Raw genomic sequence first — 18,621 nt, forward strand, 5'->3', positions numbered from 1 at the left:
ACCAAGAAACTCTGCGTCCCCGGCAGCCACTCACCGTCTCATCTTCTCTCCGCGCCGCCGCTCTCCGCCGGCTCCAGCGGCCCTCGCCTGGCCCTCGCCCCGCCTCCCTCCCACCCTCCCTCCAACCCCGGACCCCCGGCCCCGCCGCAGCTCCAGCCGCAGCCGCCCGGCCACTCAGCACGCGCTGTGCGCAGCCAGCGCGCCCCTCCTGGCCCCGGCGGCCACTGCCTCCTCTCCGCCCACAACCCTCGGCCGCGCAAACGGGCGGCGACCAACTCGGCGGCGGGGGAGGCGACGCCCGGGGGATGCGGCCCGGACGCGCGGAGCCTGCGCGGCCCCTTCTACCCCGCCGGCCGCCGCCTTCTCCTCACCTGGCGCGTCGGCGCGGCCGGGTCCCCAGGGCGAGGGAGGGAAGGCGCGCTGCGGGCACCCAGCCGCCGGGTGCGGTCCCCCTCGGGCCGCGGTGGTGGGCTCCGCGCGGCTCGGTCCTGTGCCCCGGCCCCCTTCGTAACCACCGCGGCGGGCACCGAGGGACTCGGAGCAGTGAAGTCGGTGAAGGTGCCAGGCAGTTTGCAGTTGGGGCTTTTACTGCTGCAGCAGGGGTCTGGCTGGTCTCCCCATCACGGGGCGCCAGCTTCTCGGAGCCGCGTTTACAGCCGTGGTAGAAACCTTGTGGCAGGCTTTCCTAATGAGCTGGAAGAGGGCGGGTGGGTACACGTCCTCGAGCGACGATTTCCTCGCCCGACGGTGAGGTTTCTACCGGGAAACTCCAGGTGACCTCACCTCCTCCCGACAGTTCGCCCGCGGGCAGGCACCTGATGCGTCAGAAAAGCAGTTTTGCAAAATGGTTGGGGAACGGCCTCAGCGGAGGATTTTAAACTAACTTGTACTGATTTCGTTTCAGTTACTTCTCTTGAAAGTTTCTATATTTTCCAACGTGTTTTTCTCGTTGCTGCAACCAATGAAAACAATGCTGATGTGAACGGCGGGTGTCTCCACGGAAAGGGACCAAATGGACCCAGGGCGGCCTCAGTCGATCTCCGCACGAATGAGTGTGAGTGAACCTCTTCCAAGTTCTGGGTGAATCTCTGGGCTAACAGAGAGGCAGGTCGTCGACCCTCGCGGAACTCACAACAGCAAGGAAGAGCACAATAAAGTGCAGACTAATTTATGATCACTATGGCTTTGGTTGGCCAAGTCGTTTTAGCTCCTAGCAACAGTGTCATTAACAGTGTAGTGACAGAGATAGCTGATGTTCAGGATGGTTAATAAGCTTCCGGATAATGTATACAAAGTCCCTGACACCACGAGTGGCACTCAGTAGGCATTCAACAAATAGCTTATTTATAATGCACTTTTCATTTGTGCAAGTAAAAGTCTGACTTCTAATTTATAGGAAAGGCTCACCTATGAACTGCTTGGTGTTTTATAGGAATTAGTTTCCCCTGTCTTGGCTCTTTTCCGCACAGAAACATACAGGAATCAATCCAACACTTAAATACTTCAGCAGTTTCCCCGATTGGATCATCCCATCACCATAAAATCATGTTATTTCTCCCATCTTAAAAACTCTCTCTTGAATCCACTTCCCCCTCCAGCCACTTGCTCCTTTTCTTCTGCTCAGCCGCAGCAAAACTCCTTTAGACTTGTTAAGAAAAGCTGTCTCCAAGTTTTCTCTACCCATTTATTCCAATTGGGCTTTTGCTTCTGCTCTGTCCCCTAGAACGCCTCCTGTCAAGGTCAAACTCCTAAACTGGACATTTTCTCAGGGCTCATCTCACTCGAACTATCAGCAGAAATCAATGGTGGAACACTTGTTCCTCCTGGAAAACTTTTATTTGGACTTCCACAACTTTTTCATGTTTTTTTTTTTTTTTTCCTACTCCATTGCTTGCTCCTTCTTAGTCTTCTTTGGGAAGAAGATTGCTTGCTGGTCCCTTCTCTTCTCCCAGTGTCTGAGCAGTAGAGTCCCCAGAGTTCGGGCTTTGGATCTCTTGTCTATCTACACTCACACCCTTGGTGATCTCACGACACTAAAGATCACATATGTGGTAATGACTCCCAAATTTTAACTCCAGCCTGACCATCTCTTCTTGAACTGCAGGCTCCAGGCTATTGCCCAGTTAGCCTACTAGGCTACTCCCACATAACATTTCTGACACTGAAATCCTGAAATTCCTCCTTCTGTCTCCCAACCACCCTGTCCCAAATGAAGTTTTCCTCATATCAGGCCGAAAAGCTTCGTGTCATCCTTGACTTTTCTGTTTCTCACACGTTTCAAATCCAATCCATCAGAAAAAATTTTTTCAGCTCTACTTTTAAAATAAATCCAAAATTCAACTACTTAACCACCTCCACTGTTAATTAACACCCTAATTTACCATCACATCTTGACTTTATCCTTGCCCTGTTTCTACTTTTGTCCCCATGAAGGAAGTTCTCAACACACTGCCAGAGTGATCGTTTTCAAACATTGAGACAACTCATATCACTCCTCTGCTCAAGACCCTGCAATGGTCCCCATCTCAATCAGGGCTAAAGCCAAAGGCTATAGAATGGCCTGGAAGGACAATACATGATGTGCCATTCTTTGATTTAAGCTCCTACTTCTTCCACTTCACTCACTTAGTTCCTGCCATAATGGCCTCCTCAATATTCCTGGACTAGAGTCCTAGACAGTATGCTTCCATCCCAGGGCCTTTGCGCTAGCTGTCCTCTCTGCCTGGAATTCCTCCCCCACCCCTTGTACCAGTATGGCTTACTCTCTCACTTCCTTTAAGACACTGCTCAAACGTCACCATATTCCTCAGGTCTACCCTGACCACTCTACTTAAAATTTAAAAGGCGTTCCACATACTAGTGAGCTTTCTTTATTATTTTTAATGACAGAACGATCACCTTCTATCATATTATAAAATGTATTTTTCTATTGTGCTTATTATCTGACTCTCCTCACCAGAATGTAAGTTCTTTGCAGGGAGGGATTTTTGTCTGCTCTCTCCAGTGATATAGCCACAGTACTCCTAAAACGATGCCCGGCATGTAGTTGGTGCTCAAAAATGAATGACTTTGACCCAAAGCACTATGGGTGCAAACATTTCGTGGCCTCGAACAATACCAGCAAGACTCCTGACTAGACAGACATCTCAGAGACAGTCGTTCTCCCTCTAAGGTTCTGAGGAGAATGTTTACCAACACAACACACCTAGAATGGCCATAGTTAGGTTGACGATATTCATATCTAAGAAAATATAGCTAACAGTTATTGAGAGCAGTAGTTACTGTATCTGCCAGGTGTTTGTCCAAATATACTACAGTCTTAATTAAACTAATTAATAACAACGCTTTGAGGTAAGTACTGTTACTACTTCCATTTTGTAAGTGAAAAGGGTGAGGCACAGAGAAGTAAATGGTCACTCAGCTAATAAGTTTGTAGAGGCAGAATTGGACACAGGGCAACCTGGTTCTAGAGTTCATGCTCTTCAATACTCCCCTCCACCTCTTCTCTAAATAGGAATGATATCAGAGAAAACATCTGTGTAATGAGTAATTCCAAATCACTAGACCAGAAACAAAAATGATCCTCATTGACCTTCCTTCACCATCTTGTTTTATTTGTTGACATCTCTGTCTCTTTTACTATAGCCAAGCTCCTTGAAGGCTAGAGGGGTCATTTTATTCACATTTGCGTGAACCACACTCCAAGACTTGGTGCATGGAAAGGGCTCAAAGAGTATTTGTTTAATGTGATTTTGTAAAGTGACTAAACTCAGCAAAACATCTCACTTCCAATGAGTTAGTATGGTTTTCAAGAGTTTTCATAATGCCACGGCAACCTGAAGATAGAAGAGATCAACAAGGTACAAGGGTTATATTAAATGTGAAAAGCAGACCCCAACATCTTAAAATGTATAGAAGGCGCTCAGAGTTTAACACCTATTATTATTGCAATAATTGTTATTACCAGAACTTTTTATAGTTATGATGGTACTTTTTTTTTTTTTTTTTTGGTGGTACGCGGGCCTCTCACTGTTGTGGCCTCTCCCGCTGCGGAGCACAGGCTCCGGACGCGCAGGCTCAGCGGCCATGGCTCACGGGCCCAGCTGCTCCGCGGCATGTGGGATCTTCCCGGACCGGGGCACGAACCCCTGTCCCCTGCATTGGCAGGCGGACTCTCAACCACTGCGCCACCAGGGAAGCCCTACGATGGTATTTTTTTAAATAGAAAGAAAAAATAAAAAGACATGAGCACTTTCCTTCTACTTCTTCCATTTCCTGGGTTCTTTAAAACAAAGTGACCTATTTAATCACAGATCCAGCCACACCTACCTCTGTTGCCACACCTACCTCTGTCTGCCATTCCCTGTTGTCCACCAGGGATATTGTGTTGTAAACTGCACAGCAGAACTTCCTTCCCTGTTCCCTTCTCTAGGATCTGTAGTGGTTACAGTACCTGATGGTACTTTTCTTTAGCCACCCCTCTCAGCTAAGGAAAGGTGAAGTGTTGCACACAGTAATACGATGAATTATTTATGTATTATTTTATTTGGAATTAGTTTTCCAAATGGCTGGTTGGACTTGATTAGCTCATGTCCTGAATCTGTACATCTTTTCCTCTCTCTGCAGTAATAACCTAAAAAATCTTTGAAGCTGTTAACTTGGTCACTCTCAACTCTTGTCCAATTTGTGGAACAACTGTTTATACTAAAGTTATCTTTAATATTATGCCTATAAAAAGAATCAAGAAGTTTTTATTTGCAGAGTACAATGGAAAGATCGTTGATTTTAGAGTCAGGGAGATCTGGGTTTAAACCCTGACTCAGCCCCTTTACCAGTCAGGTAATTTGAGTGTGTTATTTACCTTCACTGAGAACCATACTTCTATTCTGGTAAATGGGACTGATAACACCCAACCCATATGTTTGTGAATTAATGTGATAATGTAGACACCACTCTTTGCACAGGAGATAGCACCCAGGGATTACTCAAAAGTGTAGTTTCTTTTTTTCTTTTCTTTTTTAATGAAAATAGTATATATTTAAGGTAGACAACATGAGTATTTTATGGACATACACGTAATGAAATGATTGTAACAGTCAAGCTAATTAACATACCTTCTCACAGTTACCTTTTTTATGTGTATAATGAGAACACCTAATATCTGCTCTCACCAAATTTCCAATATTCAGCACAGTATCGTCATGCTGTCACATTAGATCTCTAGACCTATTTATCCTTTAACTGCGACTTTGTACCCTTTGACAAACATCATCCCATCCCCCGTCCCCAGCTCCGCCTCCTTGCCCCTGGTAACCACCTTTCCACACCTGCCTTCTATGTGTTGTAATCCACTTTCTTAGGTACCACATGTAAGTGAGATCATGCAGTTTTTTTCTTTCTGTGCCTGGCTTTCACTTAGCATAACGTCCTCATCAAATGAGTAGTTTCCAACCACACTTGCCCTTTTCTGGAACTGTTATTAATGACATCAACCGTTGTGTTGTACTGCCTTATAGACGTTGAGTTCCACTTCATAAACTCCTTTTAGAATTTAGTGCTAGGGACTTCCCTGGTGGCGCAGTGGTTAAGAATCTGCCTGCCAATGCGGGGGACGCGGGTTCGAGCCCTGGTCCAGGAAGATCCCACATGCCCTGAGCAGCTAACCCCACGAGCCACAACTACTGAGCCCGTGTGCTGCAACTACTGAAGTCCGCGTACCTAGAGCCCGTGCTCCGCAGCAAGAGAAGCCACTGCAATGAGAAGCCTGTGCACCTCAACGAAGGGTAGCCCCTGTTTGCCGCAACTAGAGAAAGTCTGCAACAACGAAGACCCAATGCAGCCCAAAATAAAAATATATATATAATAAAATTTTTTAAATTAAAAAAAAAAAAGAATGTAGTGCTAGGATAAATTTTCTCTCTCAAAAAAATCCAAGTACTTTCATTTCTTAGAAAAGGTATCTTCATCTATTTTAACATTGGATTTGCAATCATTGTTAAGGAAAACTGTGTAAACCAATGTTTCCCTTTGTATCCTGTTTGTAAGGAAGCACAGTGTCAAATTTACTATTAAATTATTGTACTATTATAAATTATAATTTTTAATATATAGTAGCACAATTTAATGTACTATATTATAATGTATAATGTAATAGAATTGTACTACTATAAAGTAAGTTATTAAATTATTGTACTAAAGATTTTTGCTTCCTACTCTTTTTTTATGCCTTCAATGCGTTCTTATTCCAATAATCTTATTGGATACTTGGATTTTACACTGTGTTCTCATATATATATTCAAATATATTAAGTATGAATAACACATTAGCTCATCAAATTAACACCAGAAAATTAATCAAAATTAAAGTGGAAATTTATCCCCATGGGCTTCCTTATGTTCAAACTATTAAAAGACTGGCTCTCTAATTATGAGAATAATTTAAATACATTTGGAGCATCTGATTAATTTCTGCATCAAAATGTTTCTTTCTGATCTGTCTCCATTTTTTTCTGTGAGTTTTATTGGAATCAGGCAGGAAAAGGATGCTGTGTGTGTGTGTGTGTGTATGTGTGTGTGTGTGTGTGTGTGTGTGTGTGTGTGTGTATGTGTGTGTAGCCCCTTTAGATTAACCTATCACAGCTGTGTTTATCTGGTTTACTTTTCTAATCATCTGAGGACCCTGAGTTGGTCTACTTTTCCTGCATGGCAGATTTAAAACAAGGAGTTTTCTTTGTAGCTTAGCTGCTCATCACAGAAAAAAACAGTGCTCTATCAGTGGTAATCCTTGATATTGCTGGGAACTCAGTTTCTCTTCTCTGTTGATCCTGTTTAATTTTTCTTTCATCTGACTTTCACCATCCCTCCAGTAATCTCATACCTTGAATTCAAGTTCCCCTATAATATAACATAATATAATATAACGTAATATAATATACTATAATTTATGTATTTATTTTGGAGCCATGTCTTACAGGGATAAGTGTTTGACGTGCCAGATATATACAGACTTCAATGCACTAGAGGCTTCTGACAACTCAGAGCAGGGGCCAAGACTCAGATCATGAGGCATGTGAAACACAGAGGCAGATTTACTAAGCATCTACTCTGTTCCACACAATATGCCTACATTGGTGGGAAGTGGAGATAAAACAAGACATTTACTGTGTGTCTATACATAAGGAATTTACTGCCTAGCATATAACTAATGTGATCATGTAATACAAAATCTAAAGAAAATGATACAAAGGAGTTCAGAGAAGGAGTATCTCTGCCCAATGAGTCTATCAGGGAAGACAACGTGTGTGGCCTTCATATTGAAAGAACAGCTTCCCAGCAGAGGAGACAACATGCACAAAGCAGCTGGGCGGTAAAGGCAGGATAGGGAAGTGGTGAGTAAGGCAGCCTGCCTGAACCTACAGTACATGGAGGGAGGCTTGGGAGATAAGATCGAGGGAGCTGGGGAGGCACTTGCGGGGAGGGAAGGGATGAGGCCTTGAATTTTAGATTTTACATCTAATACCGTGTTAATTATGTCATTTCCTTGCTCTAAACTTGCACTGGCTCCTCCTTGCCTAACAAATACAGGAAGAGCCAGTGGCTATGTGGGAAGTGGAAACTGATTATATAGGAGTAGGATGAAAGAGAAAGATGAGCTCCAGCCACAGAATTTAAACACTCCAATAAAGTGGTCCAGATTCTGTTTCCTAATATGTTAAACAAAGCTCTCAGTCCAAGAAAAAGCTGCTCAATTGAATTTTCACTAAGGGCCCAGTTAAAATACTGAATTTCTGCCCACTCCTGACTGCCATCCATTTTTTAATCTTTGGATGACTCCATAGTTACAAATCCTGAGTTCTCACAGAACTAAGTACGAAACAGGTAACTTTTGACTATTATGGTCAGGTGTTGAACCGGAAATTCGGTGACAATATTCCAGTGAACCAATTGTGTCACCTGGGACTTAGGGCTACTTGCTTGACCTTTTTATTTATTTTTTTAAATATCTTTATTGGAGTATAATTGCTTTACAATGTTGTGTTAATTTCTGCTGTACAACAAAGTGAATCAACTATACATATACATATATCCCTATATCCCCTTCCTCTTGAGCCTCCCTCCCACCCTCCTTATCCCACCCCTCTAGATCATCACAAAGCCTCGAGCTGATCTCCCTGTGCTATGCGGCTGCTTCCCACTAGCCAACCATTTTACATTTGGTAGTGTATATAAGTCAATGCTACTCTCTCACTTCGTCCCAGCTTCCTCTTCCTCCCCTGTGTCCTCAAGTCTGTTCTCTACATCTGCATCTTTATTCCTGCCCTGACACTAGGTTCATCAGTACTGTTTTTTTAGATTCCGTATATGTACGTTAGCATCCGGTATTTGATTTTCTCTTTCTGACTTTCTTCATTCTATATGACAGACTCTAGGTCCATCCACTTCATTACAAATAGCTCAATTTCATTTATTTTTATGGCTAATATTCCATTGTATATATGTGCCACATCTTCTTTATCCATTCATCTGTGCTTGACCTTCTTAAATATTTCACATTATGGGGGTAATTTCTCTCAGGGGAGTTGTTAAGAGAGCTAGTAAAACGTTATTACATACCACCCATCTCTGACTAGATATTTAGCATCAGTGCTCAAAAATTTCTAAGTGGTTGTTTGAAGCATTTATTTCTGAGATACAGATAGTGATGCTTATGACTGGTACAGTTCTTTTAGACTCATTTGAATGTCTGGCTATTCACAAGAGCTAGGCATTTCTATGAGTTACAAATATGCCTAAAGAAGGTAATCGAAATTCATTTACTGGGTTTCTCAAATGGGAACAAAAAGAAATTCTATTCAAAAGGTCCTTCTCTGGGTCTTCCCTGGTGGTGCAGTGGTTGAGAGTCCGCCTGCCGATGCAGGGGACACGGGTTCGTGCCCCGGTCCGGGAGGATCCCACATGCCGCGGAACCGCTGGGCCCGTGAGCCATGGCCGCTGAGCCTGCGTGTCCGGAGCCTGTGCTCTGCAACGGGAGAGGCCACAACAGTGAGAGGCCCGCGTACCGCAAAAAAAAAAAAAAGGTCCTTCTCTTATTGTTCATCTCAAGAGGTTGATCTCCAGGGTATGTGTTATATTTATAACGTCGACATAAGAATCTCCAGAAATTTAACGTGGGATAGATACACTCTACCTTTAATGTTAATATTAAAAGTTAGCTTTATAGAAGGTGTATGAACCCAAGAACTCACAAGAGGGAAGTTACAGGTATTGAAATGAATTTGCTAGTCACGAAGGCAAATGTGGATATGATTAAAGAGTGCATTTCCTTCCCTCTCTCCCACCCCTGCTTGCAGAAGTTTCTGTGGCTCTCCCGCTGGTTCCTCTCCAAAAAGCCCTGATAAGGTCTGAGGACCCCAACAGCTGGAGTGCTGGTGGAGGGAAATCACCTACATGCTCTTCATTCCTCTGGTCTGTTGAGCATTGATGGGCAATGTTATCAAGACAAGCCCTGATGTGGTTTATTGGTTTGCTGTCTCACAAGCTAGTTTTGTCTTTCATCCTATCTGGCTCCTGAGTTAATCGAAGTGATGATCCAGGTGGGGAATTCCTTACACAGGCAATTTTGAAGGATCCATATGGGTGGAGGGCAACATTACCTCTAATGGATAATTCACTGGTAGTTAGTCTCCAAAAGAAAGTTTTATCTCTCATGGGCTATTACCATCCATGTTCAATTCCCTATGACTTTGTAAATAGTTGAATGCTTTGATCCTATTGGAAATATCAATCCCTTGTTTTCCATTCAAACTGCTCCCATTTTCAGTACAAGAAAGGACAGGATGAGGTAAAGGGCAGTTGCTGAGGGATTACTCAGTATTTGAAGCTTGCACTTATGGCAGGGATGTGATGGCCGGGGATGACAGGAGTAAGCAGACATTGGAATGATAAGTTTCTGAATCAAGGCTCTGTTCTCAATAACACAAATTAAAATTTGTGATTATTTTATTTGTCTTTTTTTTTCTCCCCTCATTCCCTCACCTCCCCCACCCCTATAATTCTAAGCTTTGTGAGGTCAAGGCACTTCTGCATTGTGTACCATTATATGCCCAGTGCCTCCCCCAGTACTTCATACGTGACAGGTACCATAAATTATTTGTTGAATAATTACATAAATTGGTCTTGAATACTGAAAATCTAAGTTCATCACTTCTACACTTAAGAATTCTTCAGTGACTCCTTCAAGACGTGAGATAAAATAAATCCAGAATCCTTGTTTTAGCATTAAACAAATAAACAAAAAAGTAAGTCATCTGGTTACTCCAGGTTATTTTCCTAACTAGTAGGTCACTGTTTCCTCTGCCCTCTCCCTGCAAGGAGGGGACATTTCAATCATCATAAACAACTTGCAGTTATTCACAAGTGTCATATTCGTTCACCTCTTTCCTCATAATCAGCAATAGTAAGTGCAGGAATCATACATTCCAGAAAGCTTTTCCTAACTCCACCCAGGTCTTGGTTAGGAGCTAAAGTACTTCATGTTATTGGATTGCAAATTTTCTGTTTTATCATCTGTCTCTGCTCAAGACATAAACTCCCTCAGGTTAGAGGGCTGTGATGGTTAATTTTATAGCAACTCGGCTAGGCTATGGTGCCCAGTTTTTTGGTAGAACACCAGACTAGATGTTGCTGTGAAGGTGTTTTCAGATATGATTAGCATTTAAATCAGTGGACTTTGAGTAAAGCAAATTACCCTTCATAACATGACTGGGACTCATCTAATAGTTGAGACCTTAAGAGCAAAGATAGAGGTTTCCCAAAGAAGAAGGAATTCTCAAGATTTTAACATAGAAACACTACATCGCTTTCCAGCGTGTCCCCCGGAACCTGTGTTCAAGACTACAGCATCAGATCTTGCCTGAATTTCCAGCCTTTGGGCCTGCCCTGCAGATTTCAGCCCTGCCAGCCCCCACTATGTAAGACAAGTCTTTAAACCACCCTCTCCCTCTCTCTTTCTCTCTGTCTCTCTATCTCTACCTCTATCTCTAGCACTCTCCCTCTCTGTCTCTCTATTATATAAAATATAAATATATATATATATATATATATGTCTCTATATACATATACATCTCTTGTTGGTTCTCTTTCTCTGGAGAAACTTCACTAACCCAGGAGCTTTCTATTTTAACTCCTGTGTCTAAAATGTAGCACAATAAGTAAATGAAAAATTAAATCTAGCTTGAAATCACCCTCCCTTACTAGAGGAGGACTTTGCAGTGCAGAGATGATCCTGGTGAGGTCAACTAAACCAGGTCCCGAGCACATCCCTGAGCACCCGCTCCCCGTCCCCTGGTAACTTGATCATCTGATGCATATTAAAAAATAATAAGGAAAATACACACTTTTTGAATCTATTTATTTTGTTGATGCTGGGGAACACATTACAAAGATTCCAACCAGCACTGTGAGTCCTGAATTGGAGAGCTACTGAGTTGGAGCCTCATCCCCGACCCTGCAAGGAGACAGTAGGATCAGCTGCTCTTCTAGAGCACCTAAAACTTCATGTCTTTCCCTCTGCATCCCATCCCACCCCTTTTTGTGTGCATCTTGATTTTTGAATGACTGATGAGTCACTGGAAAAGACCTCTCCACCTCAGCTGATTTGGCCTGCCTGTCACTCAGCACCTGGTCCAAACAAAACCTCAGCACGTGCTCAGTGGGGTAAGTAAGCACATGATCAAAGCTCCAGGCTAGAATTGACAGCCTCAGCCTATCTTCCTGGTGTTTGCTGGACTCCCGGGTTTATACTGGGAAATGCCAGGTCATTCCCAATATGCATCACAGAGAGTAGGTACTCATAAATATTTACTGAAAACCTCTGAGGATGAAGTGCACACAAAGGGAGATCTCACGACATGTTGCCCGTCACCAACTCTGTCCTCCTTGGACTCTTCTCTCTGGGCATTATCCTCCTCCATCAGGATCTTCTGCTGAATCTCAAAGGAGAAACTGCGATCGATGCCAGCCTGTGCTCAGCAAGAAAAGAGAGATACCATGAGTGGGAAGCTGGAAGCTGAGGTGACCTCTGAAAGCTGAAGGTCAGCAGAGCTAACATCTGGGAAACACAAACTGCTGTCGAAATTGAAAAACAGATATCCTGGGTTATCCTATATTCCCACTGCTGACTATCCTTTAGGATGACAAAACTTTCACACTATCAACACTAACCACCACCAACCACCACCGGCAAAAGCACACTTTTGGATAAAATAATTAGAGATTTTTTTAAAAAAATGGATGCTGGCAAACAATCAGTGGGCAATATATAGGCAAAGAGAAGAATCAGTTTTTCAGCATAGTTTCTGCTTGGGGTTTACTGTTGCTTATTTTCTATTTTTCATCCCATGCTTATTATTTACCAGCACGTTAGGTATTTTGTCTTTATTATATCATTTAAGTTTTACAAAATCTCATATTATAGAAAAGGAAGCCAATGTCCTTGTTCTTAAGAGCTCCCCATGGAGCTCCTGACTTTAAGTCAGACCTCCCACAGCTCTTATATGTCCAGTTTTCTCTGCAGACTCAGGGCTGCCTCAGGAGATGGTGTGGTTCCACCATCATGTTAGGGTTCCCATTTGTTTGGTACTTACTATGCCAAATATTTCTCATTTGATTTTCACGATGACTCTAAGATATGGCATGAGGAGGGGAATTCAATTTTGGACATGCTGGGTTGGAGGATATCTATAGATCATCCAAGTGAAGTGCAGGGTAGAGATCATGGCCATGGCTGGAGATGTATATTTGGAGGATGCAGATATATTTTTTTTAATATTTTATTAAAATATTAAAGTTCCTGGGAGAAGATGGAGGGGACCAGGTCATCTTACAGTTGGAAGGTTGGCCTTGATGAGGATATATATTCCTCATTTCAAGAGTATGAATAAAGGAAAAGAGAGGGGGATAGATACCTACATAGGTCAAGAGCTATGTGATGAAAAGAGTTAAGAATACAGGATATTTACATACTGAGGGCTTCAGTCTTGTCAATGAAGTGCAAGGCCAACTATTCCATTGAAAGTCTACCAACTGGAATATTTTTGTAGGAGCTAAATGCTGAAATATAGACTTCCATAAGTTACATTAAAAAGAAGCCTGAAAAACTTTTGTGCTACAAATAATACCAAGAAAGAAAAAAACACAACCCACAGAATGGGAGAAAATATTTACAAATCATATATCTGATAAGGGGCTTGTATCTAGAATATAAAAAAAAAACTTAAAATTCAAAATGCTCATAGGATCTGAATAGATATCTCTCCAATGAAGATATACACATGACCAATAAGCACAGGAAAAGAAGCTGAACATTATTCATTAGGGAAAAGCACTTCAATACCACAATTTGATACCACTTCATACCACTACACTGGCTATAATGTAAAAGACAGATAATATCACATGTTGGAAAGGATAACATGCTTGTGGGGATGTAAAATGCCACATGGGAAAACAGTCTCTCAGTTCTTCAAAAGATTAAACACAGAGCTGCAATAAGACCCAGCAATTCCACTCATAGGTATATACCCAAAAGAAATGAAAACATGCTCACACATAACTTGAATACAAATGTTCATATCATCACTATTCATAATAGCCAAAAAGTAGAAACAACTCAGATGTCCTTCAACTGATGAATGGATAAATAAAATGTGTAAAATAAAATGGTATATCTGTATAATGGAATATTATTTGGCCATATAAAGGAATGAAGTACTGACACATGGTCTGACATAGTTGGACCTTGAAAACACTATGCTAAGTGAAAGAAGCCAGTCACAAAGGATCACATACTGTATGATTCCATTTATAGGAAATGTCCAGAACAGGCAAGTCCGGAGAGACAGAAAATAGATTGATGGTTGCCTAGAGCTCATTGTGGGGAGTAGTGGAGGAGGGGTAGGGAGCGACTGCTAATGGGCAGGGGGTTTCTTCTGGGGGTTGATGAAAATGTTCTAATATACACTGTGGACAACTTTATGAATGTATTTAAAAAATACAGAATTCTACAATTTAAATGAATGAATTGTATGGTTATGGGAATCATATCTCAGTAAGCTGTTTAAAAAAAAAAAAGAAGAAACTTGAGGAAAGGACTATTGACAAAGGCAAGACTGAGGAACACTACTGAAGACCAGATAATAATAACAGCCATTATCTTTGAGGACTCACACTAGGCTAAGTGATTTCCCTGCATTATTTCCTTTAATTTCACCACGAACCCATATATATTAGGTCCTTTTCCCTCATTTTACAGACAATAAAATTAAAGCTCAGAAAACATAAGGAGCTAGTTTAAGGTCAACAGCAAGAAAGAGACAAAATGTAGCCCCCAGTCTGGGTCAGTCTGGAGCCTGTTTCTTAGTACCTGCACTATGCTGTCTCCCACAGGTTTTGCTTTTCTATTTAGCTTCAACTTTCTAGGTTCAGCACAAATGCCAGTGTCTTTAGGCCAACCTCTTTCTCCCCAGCACGCCCACAATTCTCTGTCTACCAGTCTTAGAGTGGTAGAAAGCCTTTTCATCTCTGAGTTAATAAAGAGATGTAGAATAACTGCATCAATAAATTAGCACTCTCCTTACCCTCTCCACACTCAGGAGTCCTAGAAGCACGACCAAAGCCCTGTACAGAAAGATTTCCCCAGGCTCAGAACACTGACTAAGAGATTAAGTAGCCAGGAGCTCAACTCAGAGATAATGCATCTTTCCCTTCTCCTCTTCTTGGAGAGGGTAAGAAGAAAAGAACAAAAGCTAATCTCAACTCTTAGATAGAGAGATGACACCCACCCCTACCCCTAAGCTAGTTCTCTCAGGTTTTGAGATCTTGATGCTACCTGCCAGCTTTCCTCACCTATTAACTACAAATAGACCTAAATTAGCCCCTGGCATGTAGTAGGGATTCAAGAAATTTTATCTTCCTTTTCCATTCATTTCACAGTCCCCCACCCTGTCCCCCACAGGGCACTTACTGTTTACGTGGAACCTCTAGTCTGGAATGGGCTGACTATAAAAGAAGGGACAAAATACAAAGCTGGCTCACTGAGCCGGTCTGGGCTCGGTGATCATAGCAGAATCCTGGGGACCATTTAAGCTGAGGCACTAAGGGTCTCCTGAGGAAACTATGATATCTGTTTACATATATCCTAACACTACGTTTATTTTCATAATATGAGAAGCAGCAGAAGAAAAATAATTCTTTATAGTAAAATATCCCAATGTTTATGTGGGCTTACATTGTGCCAGACATTGTACTGGTATTTTTTTTTAATTGAGGTAACACTGGTTTATAACATTATATCAGTTTCATGTACAGCACTATAGTCTGACTTCTGTTTATGCTACAGTGTGCTCACCACTAAAGGTCTAGTTTCCATCATCACCATACAGTTGACCCCCTTCATCCGTTGTGCCCTTCTCCTCTGGTGACCACTACTCTGTTCTCTGTATCTATGTATGTTTGTACTGGAGTCTTTATAGACATCGTATTGTCCTCACACAACCCATGGTTCTCTTATTGGACAGATGAGGAAATAGAAGGTAGAAGAGCAGGAATAATTTCTCCAAGGTCACTCAGTCAGTAAGGGGAGGGGGCCAGAAACCTCCCAAAGGCCTGTGTGACTCTAATGCTAAGTCTCTCCATCTCTCCCTGACACCTCCTCCCACATCATTTCTGTTACCACCAAGCACCGTTTCATGGAGGCTGTTCTGCTAAAAACAGTACAGAGGAACGCAATTCTAACATGAAAATATGTTTACAAGCAATCATCCTATATCAATGCAAAAATACTAGATTAAACATTTAAAAACAGGACACAATACCACATTAAGATAATGTACCATGAGCAAGTGAGATTCATTTCTGGAATGCAAGGATGATTCAGTATTAGGAAATCTATTAACATGAGCATGACATTAGTAGATGTACGAGTAATAATCACATGACTATTCCCTAGATGAAGAAAAAAGCTCTTGAAAGATGCTTCCTGATTAAAAAAAAAATTGCTCAAGAAAATAGGAAATGATGCATATTTCTTAAAGCCAAAATTGTGTTTAATGGGGTAATATTAGGGGAATTTCTAATAAGATTAGGAAAAAGTCAGGAATGTCCACTATCTCTGTTACTATTGAACACTGTCCTGGAGTTATTAACCAGCAGAATTTAAAAAGAGAAAACAATAAGGGGTACAGGAATTTAGTTAAAAGAAGTAAAATTATTTTCAGGTGATTTGGTAGTTTACCTAGAGAACCTGAGAAAATCAATGATAAACTAACACAAACGATAAAATGAATGTAGTCTTTCTAAATGCTAAAGATAATGTTAATTTTAAGATAATTTCAAACAATTTCAGAAATAATTTCAGAATAACTTCAGAAAAGCTGCAAGAATAACACAAAAACATTCTTTCTGAAACCATTTGGGGGTACGTTTGGAATGTGGTGCCCATCGCTCCTGAATAGTTTAGGACATTCTCCAGATAACCACAACATAAGGATTAGAATAAGGAAATTATCACTGACGGACACTGAATTCACAAACTCCATTCAAGTTTAATCAATTGTCCTAATAATATTCTTTATAGGCTCTAACATAGGACCATGCGTTGCATTTAATGGTGATGTCTCTTTATCTTTTTCCAGTCTGGAAGAGTGCAGCATGGGTGGCCTCTCATAGGCTAATTTATCCTTACTCCCATCCCCTCTGCACCAAGGGTGCTGGAAAAGGCAGAGAGTGACTGCAACCAAATGCTATCTTGTCAGACATATAGAATGATTAACTGCCTGAGTGGGTAAAGAGATGCCTGGAAGGTATGTTATGCTTTTATCTTCTTTTATTTTTTACCATAAAAGTTTTAAAGCAGACTGTAAAAGTAGAAGTATATATAACCATTCACTCTTTGCTAAATTCTTCTGAGTTAGGATGTTCACAAGAAAAAACTGTCTTGTTTCCAAATGGTCTCAGACACTCTCTCTTAAATTAGATTTAACAGTATATCTCTTAGATCAGCATATTCTCAGGTCTCTTTCGATCTTCAAATAAATCTCAGTTAGGGAGCTTTTTCCTAGATTAAATTTTAAACAGGCACACAGAGAGCACAAATATCCCCATTGTGTTAGATATGAGTCCTAAGTAGGTTTAAAAAGTCTAATCTGACTGCCTGAAAGTTCTGTTAGGAATTCTTAGAAATCTGTCAGATTACCACTAATTCCATGGGGCGGTAATTTGAATTTCTTTTTTTTTTGTTAGATTACTTCTCTTTGTTTTTATTTTATTTTACATATTTTTAAATAAATTTATTTATTTAATTTATTTATTTTTGGCTGCATTGGGTCTTCATTGCTGTACACGGGCTAGTTGTGGCAAGCAGGGGCTACTCTTCGTTGCAGTGCACGCGCTTCTCATTGCAGTGGCTTCTCTTGTTGCGGAGCACGGGCTCTAGGCACATGGGCTTCAGTAGTTGTGGCTCTCGGGTTCTAGAGTGCAGGCTCAGTAGTTGTGGTGCACGGGCTTAGCTGCTCCGCGGCATGTGGGATCTACCCGGATCAGGGCTCGAACCCGTGTCCCCTCCATCGGCAGGCGGATTCTTAACCACTGCGCCACCAGGGAAGTTTGTTGAATTTCTTTATACGTAGAGCCTACAACTACTTTTGCCTAATTATATTTTATGATAATCAAATCATTAGCTTTCATCCATATTGACAGTCGACTGTCTGAAGGTGTTTGAAAGCATAACAGGTATGAATGTAAAAGTTATGCTATGCTTGTTTGATGAATCTTTGTCCTCATTATGTTTCCTGGATAACTTACTTAGATATATTATTGGATAGTCCTTATTCCTTCAGTTCAGATAGCTTTCTTTTCCGGACGCGCAGGCTCAGCGGCCATGGCTCACGGGCCCAGCCGCTCCGCGGCATGTGGGATCTTCCCGGACCGGGGCAGGAACCCGCGTCCCCTGCATCGGCAGGCGGACTCTCAACCACTGCGCCACCAGGGAAGCCCTAGATAGCTTTCTTGAGCTAGTGTAAATAATGACATTGAGAGTTCCCAAGAAGGTTTTTTTGTTTGGTTTGATTTGTTTGTTTATAAACGGCAGATTCTAGATTTCCTTGAGTGCCTGGGCTCCATGCTTCATTAAGTCGACTCAATGGAAGTGTTTATGGATGTTGATATTCTATTTTCTAGTCATCTCCTTGGTGGCAGAATTACACCCCCCCCCCTTTTTTTGCTACCCCTCTTTGTGGGAGCCATTTTTCGCAGAATAGGTTGGAAAGAGAGAAGGGGGTTGTGGGAGGGGTCAGTTACTCTCCGGGCTGCCTGGAGGCAAGGCGACACCTGGGAGTTTTTTTTTAAAATACAGATTCCTTAACCCTACACCAGAATTTCTAATCAGAATCTATGGAGGTGGATCCACTAATATGTATTTTTAAGAAGTTTCCCAAGAGATTTTTCCTTGACTAACCTTGAGAAGTTGTGTTCTACACATTGGTTTAGCAGAATGATCCCAACAAAAACCTAGAGTTGGGGAAATGATGCTCTATATCTCCTTCTTAGCCAGCCATAACTCGTTTT

The 18,621-nt window shown here is 41.8% G+C and overlaps 1 protein-coding gene across 10 annotated transcripts in view; it reads right to left on the bottom strand.

Moving 5' to 3' along the window:
* The window catches only part of PHLDB2 (pleckstrin homology like domain family B member 2), a 130,107-nt gene extending 129,534 nt beyond the window's left edge, over window positions 1–573 (bottom strand). For 7 of the 10 annotated variants that reach the window (XM_079921616.1, XM_079921614.1, XM_079921617.1 and 4 more), the window contains exon 1: window positions 35–100. The gene's annotated coding sequence lies outside the window, so the exon portion shown is untranslated. Of the gene's footprint in view, window positions 1–34; window positions 101–371 lie in introns of those variants that run through there. The other 3 variants (XM_079921609.1, XM_079921618.1, XM_079921611.1) reach the window with 2 other exon arrangements.
* Window positions 574–18,621: the final 18,048 nt, after the last annotated feature.

The sequence above is a fragment of the Stenella coeruleoalba genome, assembly GCF_951394435.1.
Source record: "Stenella coeruleoalba genome assembly, chromosome: 5".
Classification (NCBI taxonomy): domain Eukaryota; kingdom Metazoa; phylum Chordata; class Mammalia; order Artiodactyla; family Delphinidae; genus Stenella; species Stenella coeruleoalba.